General features: G+C 34.9%; 1 long non-coding RNA gene across 1 annotated transcript; it reads right to left on the bottom strand.

Annotated features, from left to right (window-relative positions):
* Positions 1-6,324: 6,324 nt before the first annotated feature.
* Positions 6,325-7,119, bottom strand: LOC141658720 (uncharacterized). The gene is made up of 3 exons (XR_012549372.1): positions 6,933-7,119; positions 6,562-6,714; positions 6,325-6,395 (listed from the first exon to the last, which is right to left on the bottom strand). It is a non-coding gene; the product is annotated as an uncharacterized LOC141658720 (long non-coding RNA).
* Between the last annotated feature and the right edge of the window lie 3,356 nt (positions 7,120-10,475).

The raw sequence follows: 10,475 nt of genomic DNA, 5'->3' as shown, positions 1-10,475 counted from the left end.
AACAGAATAAAGATATGTATATACAATAATAAATATTTTTGCTGAAATTAAGTTATTACTTGATATGTGTATTAGCTGAAACACTTGTACCAACTACGTTCATCATATATGCAGTTAGCTTACGTTGTCCCCGAAATGTATGATAAGTACCTAAAAAAAGACAGGGGAAGCCCTATGATCTTTGAAGTTAAAGATTGCTGAGAACTACTTGTTCAACAAGGAAACCGGGGAGATGAACAAGAACCCACCAAAAAAGAAGTATCCGTATGTCAGCAGGACCATTGGGATAGCTATATCACTTATAGGCAGTCTGACAAGTTTAAGGTAACTTAATAATAATAATAATAAGTAAAGAAGTATACTTAGTTTAGTGTTTGGTCATACGTACGTTTCTTGATACAATTTATTTGATGAAGACTATGAGTGAGAGGAACAAGGCGAACATTTCAAAGAAAAAGACCGTCTTTTACGGCTCTCAAGGTGGTTATAGATTGATTAAGAAAAAACTTGTAAGTACATAATTTTTATAGTATTAGACTATTAGGTGATGAATGTTATATATGTTCATAGTAATTATACATATTTTGAGAGGACATCAATGTGATGAATGAATTGTAGGCAAAGCTTGGAAAATTCAGTCGTCACGACGCTTGGGTGGATGGTCACACTCCTAAGAATGGAAAGACGGAAACTGAATATGATAAGGACATCAAAGAGAAAATTGTAAGTTTGAATAAATATGTCACTCCTACCACTGGTAATCGGAGTTATATAATTGTGAGTTGCTTAATGGTTTTATGTGTATGTAGAGGATCTGTGAGAAGGAAGTACAGGAAGGAAAATGGAAGCTTGAAGGACGTGATGACATTCTTGCTAGGGCAATCGGCAAAATAGAGCATCCAGGTCATGTGAGAGGGGTAGGAACGCATGTTGGTATCATTAAGTATTTTTAAAAAACTACTCGATGTGGTGATGATTCCAAGAAGGTAATCTATAAATACTGTATTTAAACCAACGTAATTAATTTACAACTATATATGCTGACATTAATTTCTACTACACAACTACAGAAAATAACCAGGTTGATGGTGAGAATGTTGGAAACTGGGGAAAAGTCATCAGAAAAGGAGTTGGATATGGTTCAACAAGTCATAAAGGAAGCAGAGGAGGAGGAGGAGGAGGAAAAAGAGGTAATAATATATATATATATATATATATATATATATATATATATATATATATATATATATATATACAATGTGTTATATGATTTGGAAAATCAGTACGTGTTATGTGGACAAGTGTTAATATACAGAAGGAAGCCGAGGATGACATGGCAAGGGAGAATGAAATGGGAAAGGAGACTGAAGTAGGAGCTGAGGATCGATATCAGGCAGTTGAAGAGGAAGAGGATGTCAGGAAGGCCGTGATACAGGATGAAGTGGAGGTAGTTGATGATCAGATGTTCTTCTCAACACCGAAAAAGGTAATAGCTACTAGTTTATAATTATTCATATCATACACGTTTTTTACTTATGAAATTTATTAAAGGTAGTGAATGTATGTGTACTAATTGATTAAAGCTGACGTGAAGGGCGATTTCAAGGTGGCTTGTCGTTTGTCCTATTTACAAGGGAAACAGAAAGTTGTTGTTGCCAGGGGATACGTGTTCAATTACGACCGGCTTCAGCAAGTTAAGGTTCATGGTATACCCCTTTGTGACAAATGCAGGAAAGTGTAAGTGTCCCAATTATATAAAGACGAGTATGGGGAAGTAAAAGTACCATTTTCTAATGAGGAGGTCACTTATTTGAAAGAAGCCCTAAGCTCTTATGTGCAATGGCCTGCCAACCTCATCAATGTTGTCATCCCCGAGGTACCTATATGCACACGTTAATTATTACTTGTTCTTTAAATAGATTAGGGTACGAATATTAACATATCGTAAGTACTTTAATCTTTACATTTGCAGAACTTAAGCAAAGTCATGATGGCAGCTAAAGCAATTACTACTACGTTAACGAAGGTTGTTGCAGTCAAGCCTGCTTATGATTCTTATTATGAATCGTGTGAATATAAAAAAAAGATGAAAACTGCTTCGCTGAAGGCTTTGCACAACCTGATTTTAAAGAGGGCACCTACAGGGGATGTAGTCATGATTAACATTGAAAATGAAGTCATTGGCGCATCTGATATAGCCATACTGGACCCGAAGCAACTGATGGAATTTGTCGACCTTGACAATTTAGATGTTGTTCACATTTTGATTTGGATGTAGTAAGTTTTATTAATAAAACTATTTAGTAATTTCCATTTACGAATAATGATGTTTGTTTAAATTTTCAATTACAATAACAATCTTCGTTCCATGTGGCGTAATAGGTACCTCAATAATCAATTCGCTGAGTGGAAGGTCCCAATTGATGCCTACGGATTCTTGAGTCCTAAGGCGTTCTCTGTGCACGGAATTTAATACGAAGAACAAATCAATAGTATCGCTCGTCGGCTGATGTCGTCCAAAAAACTATGGCTTGACCCCTATAATGAGAATATGTATGTATAGTACGTGATTATTATAATGAATCACGGTTCTATAAATTTATTATTAACATGCTTAAATGCATGTAAATTAACTAACAGTTCTATGTCCCAAAATGAATAGGAAGCATTAGGTGCTACTGGCAATCCAAGTAGAAACAAAAACAGTGTACTGGACTGACTCTCGCGAAGGCAAACCCTCTGACAGTTGTGTAAGGATGATAACTGAGTAAGTTTACAACCTTCAATAATGTTATTTGTTATTGTATGACTTGAGCCATATATATGCAAATAACAATGGCATGTGTGTATATTTATGAATTAGTGTTTTTGAAGCAAAAAAAAAAAAAAAAAAAGATTATGTCCACTTGGGAAATATGAAAGTAACACTGATCCCAATTTTATCACGCCACTAGTAAGTGTATTCTTAATAATTACTCGTATCATTTAATTAATGTTTATGCGAGCGGTTGATTATCTAATTCAGCTGATTTGTGTGTGATTTATATAATAGTCTCCTAAAGCACCAGACGACAAACAATGCGCCTTTTACGTTTGTCAGTCCATGTGGAAGGTTATCGATGGAAAACTTTCTACCATTCCGATACGGGTTAGTGTGATTTAAAAACTATTTCAGACGTAAATTGAGTTTAATTCTGTATACTTCCATATATTATATCTATTTTGATTATATATATTTTGAATTGTAGTTTCCACTAATACTCAACAAAGCCCCAGAATATTCGCCAGAGCACATCAATCAGATGAGAAATATGTGGGCCAGTTATGTTGTTTCATTAGCGGAGTCTCAACAGTTTTCTCATGCTTTATGTACGTGTGTGTGTGTGTATATATATATATATATATAGAGCCATTGTGTATTAGCTTCGTTTGTTTTTTTTTTGAGGAAGTTGTGTTTTATGGCTTTTGATCAACCTATTTGTACTGTTTTGAAACTAGGTTTAATTGATCACGAGGTATAATATTTTGATGCAGGATTGAATTTTTGCAGTGCACAGCTGCTGGAATGCTATTTTCGGCAACAGTTGAAAATAGCATTCCAACAGCTGTTACAAACGCTGCTGAAAAAATAGCATTTTAGCAGCTGCTAGAACAAGCTAAAATTATTTTTTTAAAAAAATTAAAATTTAAAAACGTAACGGTTATAAACAACCCGTTGCAAACAATTATTTGACAACGGTTTTATTTAGATAAATAACCATTGACATATTTTCCCTCTCATTCAAACCGCCAAAAATATAAGATAACAAAGGATAATTGTTGTCGAGTTCAAAATGTTAAAAACGGTTTATCTAAGAAGAACCGTTGTCAAATTTTCATCAACTGAGTAAATATAACAACGGTTTAGCACGCAATAAAATCGTTGTTAAATTTCGACATTTAATTAAATAAGATAACAAAATGAAACGTTATCATATATAATATTTAACAACGGTTTTAAAACCACTAAACCGTTGTCAAGAGTAAACTATGACAACGGGTTTGAAACTGTTATTAATATTTAATAACGTTTTCTTAAAAGTATACCCGTTGCCATAAACATATTTAACAACAGTTTTATAACGGTTCTTGAGTTGTGATAACGGTGTTATAGATCCGTTATTGATTTTAGATAACGGTCGCGTGTTTGTATACAACCGTGGTATATATTTAACAATAGTCGTTGCAATAACGGTTCCATGTTTCTATTTTATAACGGTAATTGTATTATTTCACCGTTATTGGATGTCTTATTTGGTATAGTGTACTCAACTCATTTGCACAAAAAAAGTATAAGGCATATGTTCAAAATATGATTATAAGATACCCCAAATACACCAAAACATAATGTCAGTGTCAATTTAGAATTATTTACTCATCCCCACTAAACTAAAAGAATAAGAAAACTTATTGTTTTTCCCGCCTAAATGCATTCTCCTATAAGTGGGCCTATTTTTTTGTCATCTTAATTCACTACCATTCTATGCAATAGTGGGCCAATGAAAAAATTCAATGTGTAAGTATAATTTTTTCGGTAAAACAAAAAACTCGGTGGGCCCCAAACATTGATATTTTATATTAAATATTACCTTATTTAATACTAATAGAATTTCCATAACTATATGCGCAATAAAGTTCTAGCTCCAAACATTATAGTGTTTGCATAAAGTATAATATAGATTATAGAGTACAATTAAAGAGTATAATTAATACAAATAAAATCTTCAAAATCTTATGATGTATAAATAAATTTTTTCCTTTTTAAATAACGTACATAGTTTTATAATTACAACACATTTACGTAAAAATTAAAGCTCAATTAATTTAACCCTCACAAATACCGTGCTTTACCATGAGATCTCAACTAGTACACATAAAACCTCTATTTTCTATTGTGAAAATTTAAATGCTTTGCGCCAAAACGCACTTAGACACAAATTCAGAACATTTCCATAAAAACTCTTTTGCCATATTTCAAAGTGTCGTTGGATGTGGCGCGAAAAGGCATTTACATAGAAATTCAAAACAAAGGATTATATTTTCCCCTCCAAAACAGAATTTAAAATTGGAAATAATCTGCTCATTTTCATAAAAGTTTAATAGTTTTCCTAATCTGAAACGCTAATCGTTTGGCGCCAAAAGACACTTATACAGAAATTCCTAATATTAATTTACCCTCCAAAACCAAAATTAAATTTGAAAGTAATATCCTCATATACGGAAAAATCTGTTCATTTTCTAATTTGAAACTTTAATCGTTGTGCGCCAAAAGACACTTAAACATGTGCCTTATCTTTTGCATCCAAAACGAGAATTAAAATTTCTTTGCGCCAAAAAAAAAATCCTACGAACATTTGAAAACTAACAGCCACTCATATATAATGGTTATGTCACTCCATTAACCTGCACAGAATTAGACAGAAATTATCATTATGGATCCACCTTCATCTGATCACGGTCAAAAGAAAAGAAAAGACATTCAAGGAGAAACGAATCAAGGTAATCCTGATTTCAAAATTCAGATAAAATACGATATTATATCTATGTGCACTACTACAAAACCCGTTATCCACATCGGACATTTTGGTATATGGACATCGGATACACACCCGATGTAGAGTTTGGTCATGTCTATTGTGGATTATTGTACATCGGATTTTAAACAGATGTCCATTAAAATTTGCACAATGGATTTCTATATATCTGATGTCTATATGACATATAGACATCAGCCTTTTTGGAAGTCCGATGTCCATTCCTTGCCATAGGCATCAGATATCTAAATAGTCTGATGTCTATTGTAAAATATAGACATCGGTTTTTTTATAAAAATCCGATGTTTATAATTATTAATTTTTTATTAAAAAAATATATATTACTATATTATTACCCAATACATTACTATTACACATGATCACAAATGCAAAAGATGATTCAATAATCAACAAATATGTTTATACAATCAATCGATTATCTGAAGTCAATTGCGAAAAGATCCAAATATATTAAGACAACTAACCTATCAACAAAAATAGAAACCAAGTTATAACATAACTCGATGTAAAAAAAAAGGTCCTCGGCCAAATGGCGACAATTAGTACTCCTGATTTTGCATAGTAGATCTTCATTAGCAATAAATCGGCATAGCCCTCCCGTAAGCCTTACTGCCTTAACTTGTCCAAATTATGAAGGTAGTTAGAATTCTCGAGGCACTAATAGGAAATATGACTGGATGTACAAAAGTATAAAATTTATTGACACATTTAGGATTAGGATCAAGAGCGTACAATTCAGTTATAATATGGATGAACTGTCTATTAAAAGTTCAAACATGTCATCTAATTCAACATCACGTCCTGCGATTCAATTCCACAATATTAGAGAAATGAAAGAAATTGGGCCTAAGATATCACACAGAAGACAAAAGAACAATAATTAGACCTAATATTATGGTAATGGCAGAATAACATTTATAGTCTTTAATGAAGCTAAGTCGCCAGACATCCATTATAAGCAGCTCACCTGCGATGGAGCCATGAGCTTCAACAACATCAATTGGCCAAAATAATTACCATGTACCCTTACAGCGGCACATACTGCAACATCATCACGATCCTTACATGCAACCGGTCTCGTCTCAGGCTTCAATTCCCTAATGAAAAATTCATTAAAAGTCTGCAAAAAATAATGTGTCAGGTGATTGTAATTGGCACGGGTTTGGCTAGATGCTGCAGAATGTTAACTGCGAAAAATATCAACAACACTAGCACAAGTAAACCCAGATATATATCCCATCTATATCCCATCCCCAGTAATAACTAAATCCAAGATTGTTAGATATTGCCGAATAATGCAACTAGATTGAAGTTTAAACGTCTACTTGAATTACATACCTTAAAATGATCCAATGGGTATTTGACTTCAGATAAGTTGAACTAATCCTGTAGAGTCATAGAGATAAAATTGATTTACCTAATGCTTATAAATATAAACATTTTCAAAATGTGGTATAAAGAGTTGTGACAAACACTTCCTCATATGAAGCCTGCTTATCTGTTAAGAAACCCCCAATCATGACATTGTTCCTAGTCCTTTCGTTGAAATACAAGGTCATATGAACCATACTGCCTACCCAATTAGAGCCATCAAGAACCTCGCTATAAACGGGGCAAGTGTTTATGAGCGGCTCTCTGCAGGTAACAATAATAAATCAGTCAATCATTCTTTAGTCATCAAAAATAAATTGAATGGTGAATACAATAGTATGATACTCCCTTTGTCTCGATCATTTTTTACCTTTTTTATTCTTTGTGAAGATATTTTAATAAAAGATAAACAAATATTTAGGACAAAGTACTAAATGATAAACATATATTGTTACATCGCCACAAGCTTCATGAAGAATTTCAGCTTGTAACCATGACAAATCTTCTCAAAATCAGCATCTGCTTCGTCAACCTATCAATATAAAGACAGACAAATAAACGAAGTAAGTGAATAAGCATAGAAGCATGAACTGTCAACCTTTAACCTGCAACATAAATTCTCAACGTGATGGGAATGAGCCATTCTAGGTAGTGGGGAAATGTCATTGTCGTTGCTGCATCAATGCACTTTCCAAGAATTTTCTCTCGCACACAATCCTCAAGCCATTCAAGGCAGTGGGGGAAGTTAAGAAGTTAAGAGGTAAACGCTAAATCTCAAGCTACAAAATTAGGATGCTGTTGAATAGAAAATTTACCCAATAATCCCAATACTCATTGACAGGCTTATCGTGTACCTACCAAAAATAACCAACTGGTCTCTAACTAATATAGCTTGGGAAGTCGGGATCCTATCCACAGGGAGGCTATTTGCAAATCTAAGTGTCAATTCAAGTCTGTTTGAGTCACAAAATTGGGGGTTTTGAAAAAGGTTTGTCTAATAACTAAGGTAGCAAACAAAAGAAAGTAAATTATAAACGATTTCAAATAGGAGAGAAATAGCTAGGATGGTCGGTTCACCGCGGTCTACAACGATCTAAGGTAAGGTCAACGTCAGCAATAAACGATCTGAAGGGTATTGAACATGTCCTCTCGGTCCACTGCTCGCCCTAGAATTCTAATGTAACTCTCGCCCTAATTAGAGTATCATATTGTTCATAGCATGTCTTCGCCTTTTCCAATCTCTCGATCCAGGTCAAGGTTTAACAAGATGGTTAACTAATTATGTGCAGTTAATTAATCAAACCGCTATCAGATGCTATGATTAACAAATCAGACGGAGTAAACAACTAGACCTAAAACCCTAACATATTATGTCATAGAACCGTGGATCCCCTAAATCCTAGCATAAAGGAATTAGCTATGCATAATTAAATGAAAGACAACAATTGATGTAGAAGAGAAAACTAAGAATTGCATAATGGAATTAAATAGATAAACTAGTATAAAGTGGAATTAACAAGAACAATAAAAATAAGGAATGAAGAACAACTGAAATTACCGAAATAGGGAAAGAAAGATTACAAGTTTTGATCCGGAAAATTGAGAGAACAAAGTAACGTAAACTGGTTTTTGCAAAAGTGAAAGATGCCCTAATAAAGTTCTCAGCTTTGCTTTATATAGGAATAGCTAATAATTATTAGGATTAATTAACAACAATAATCCATACTATTGACCATCTTCTTAAAATAATCCAAACTTCATTTTAACCCACAATAAATCCTACTATTGCTCCATCTTCTCATACTGCACTTGTATTATTTTTTACCTGTGAATTCAAGTTAAAATGTTAATGTGGGACTTATTTTTCTTCTAAGCAACACTTATCCCTTCATTAATAACCAATCACCTCAGATAACACATCCAATTTAATCAATCATAACTCTACCATATTTGGCCTCCTCACCGGGACAACCACCCCACCACAACCCTGATTACCCTAGGTTAACCTTCATACTTACCACCCCAACCCACCCCGCCCCACCCCATACTCACTACCCTTGCTCAACTCTCACAAACAACACACCGTAATAACCATTTCTCACCACTATAGCCACTAGACAACCGTCACACACCTTAGATCCTTTACCATCATTATTCATCGCTATTAACACCACGATTAACAGATGCACTCCAAGCCATAACACCACAAATACCCCACCCACAATCGCTCATCATCGGCAACGCGCAGTTGTGAGTCGTATCTCACCTTCCCTGTTTCTCCTTGGTCGTACCCTACAACGAAGCTATCATTGACCTTGTCACCATTGCTGTCATCAAATGTTGTCAGCCTTAAAAGGCAATGCTCCTGTACCAACAATTTTGGTAATTTTAAAAAAAAAATCCCAAATAGAATTGGGGTAAATGTTAATTTTGGGGGGCTTTGGGGTGGGGTTGTTATAGTGGTTGTCAGGGTGCGTATAAGGTCTGTTAGGTGGGCAAGTTAGGAGTGGGTGGTGTGATATGGTGGTTGTTCTAGTTGTGGTTGCTAGCTGTTGTAGCGGTGGATATGGTGAGAGAGAAGTGGTGGGATAATGGGGTTGTGAGGGGTTCTTATTTTACCTGAGGTGGTTTCACAAAATCAAGGGGGTTTCATACAGGGGAGGAGTATTATGGAGAATATCCTGATTTGCCAGGACATTATTAGGTTGTACTCTAGGGGAAATGTTTCCCCCAGATGTCTATTCAAACTTGACCTTCAGAAGGCTTATGACACAGTGGAGTGGAGTTTCCTTAATCAAATGCTCAGTGCTCTAAAATTTCCAAGGACTTTTATTGGGTGGGTGATGCAATGTGTCACTACAGCTACTTATACTTTGAGTTTGAATGGAGATAGCTTTGGGTTTTTTGAAGGGAAGAGAGGGCTTAGACAGGGTGACCCCCTCTCACCCCTACTTTTCACGGTCTGTATGGAGTACCTAACCAGGCTTCTAGCATTTACCACAGAGACAATGAGTTTTCATTATCATCCTTTGTGCAAGCCATTGAGACTCACTCATTTGATGTTTGCAGATGATCTCCTTCTCTTTTGCAAAGGAGATGTGCAGTCCATCATGGTACTTCTCAGGACTTATTCTACTTTTTCTATTGCTTCAGGACTGAAGATGAGTAAGGGTAAGTCTAATGTGTATTTAATGGGGTCAGAGAGGATATCAAACATGATATTCTCCAGGTATCTGGGTGTGTGGAAGGGAATCTCCCTTTTAGATACTTGGGAGTCCCCATCAAAACTACTAGATTGACTGCTCCTGACTCTGCTCCCATTATTGAGAAACTCATGAACAAAATCAGGGGTCTAGGCACCAGGAAGTTAACCTATGCTGGTAGGCTAGTCCTAATAAAGGCTGTGTTGAAAACTTACCATAACTATTGGGCACAAATGTTCATTCTGCCAAGTGGAGTTATAGCATGAATAGAAGCAATATGCAGGAATTTCCTCTGGGATGGGTCCAC

The sequence above is a fragment of the Silene latifolia genome, chromosome 6 (genome assembly GCF_048544455.1).
Source record: "Silene latifolia isolate original U9 population chromosome 6, ASM4854445v1, whole genome shotgun sequence".
NCBI classification, from domain to species: domain Eukaryota; kingdom Viridiplantae; phylum Streptophyta; class Magnoliopsida; order Caryophyllales; family Caryophyllaceae; genus Silene; species Silene latifolia.
Note: the sequence above shows the minus strand (reverse complement) of the source record. Positions and strands in the feature narration are given on the sequence as shown.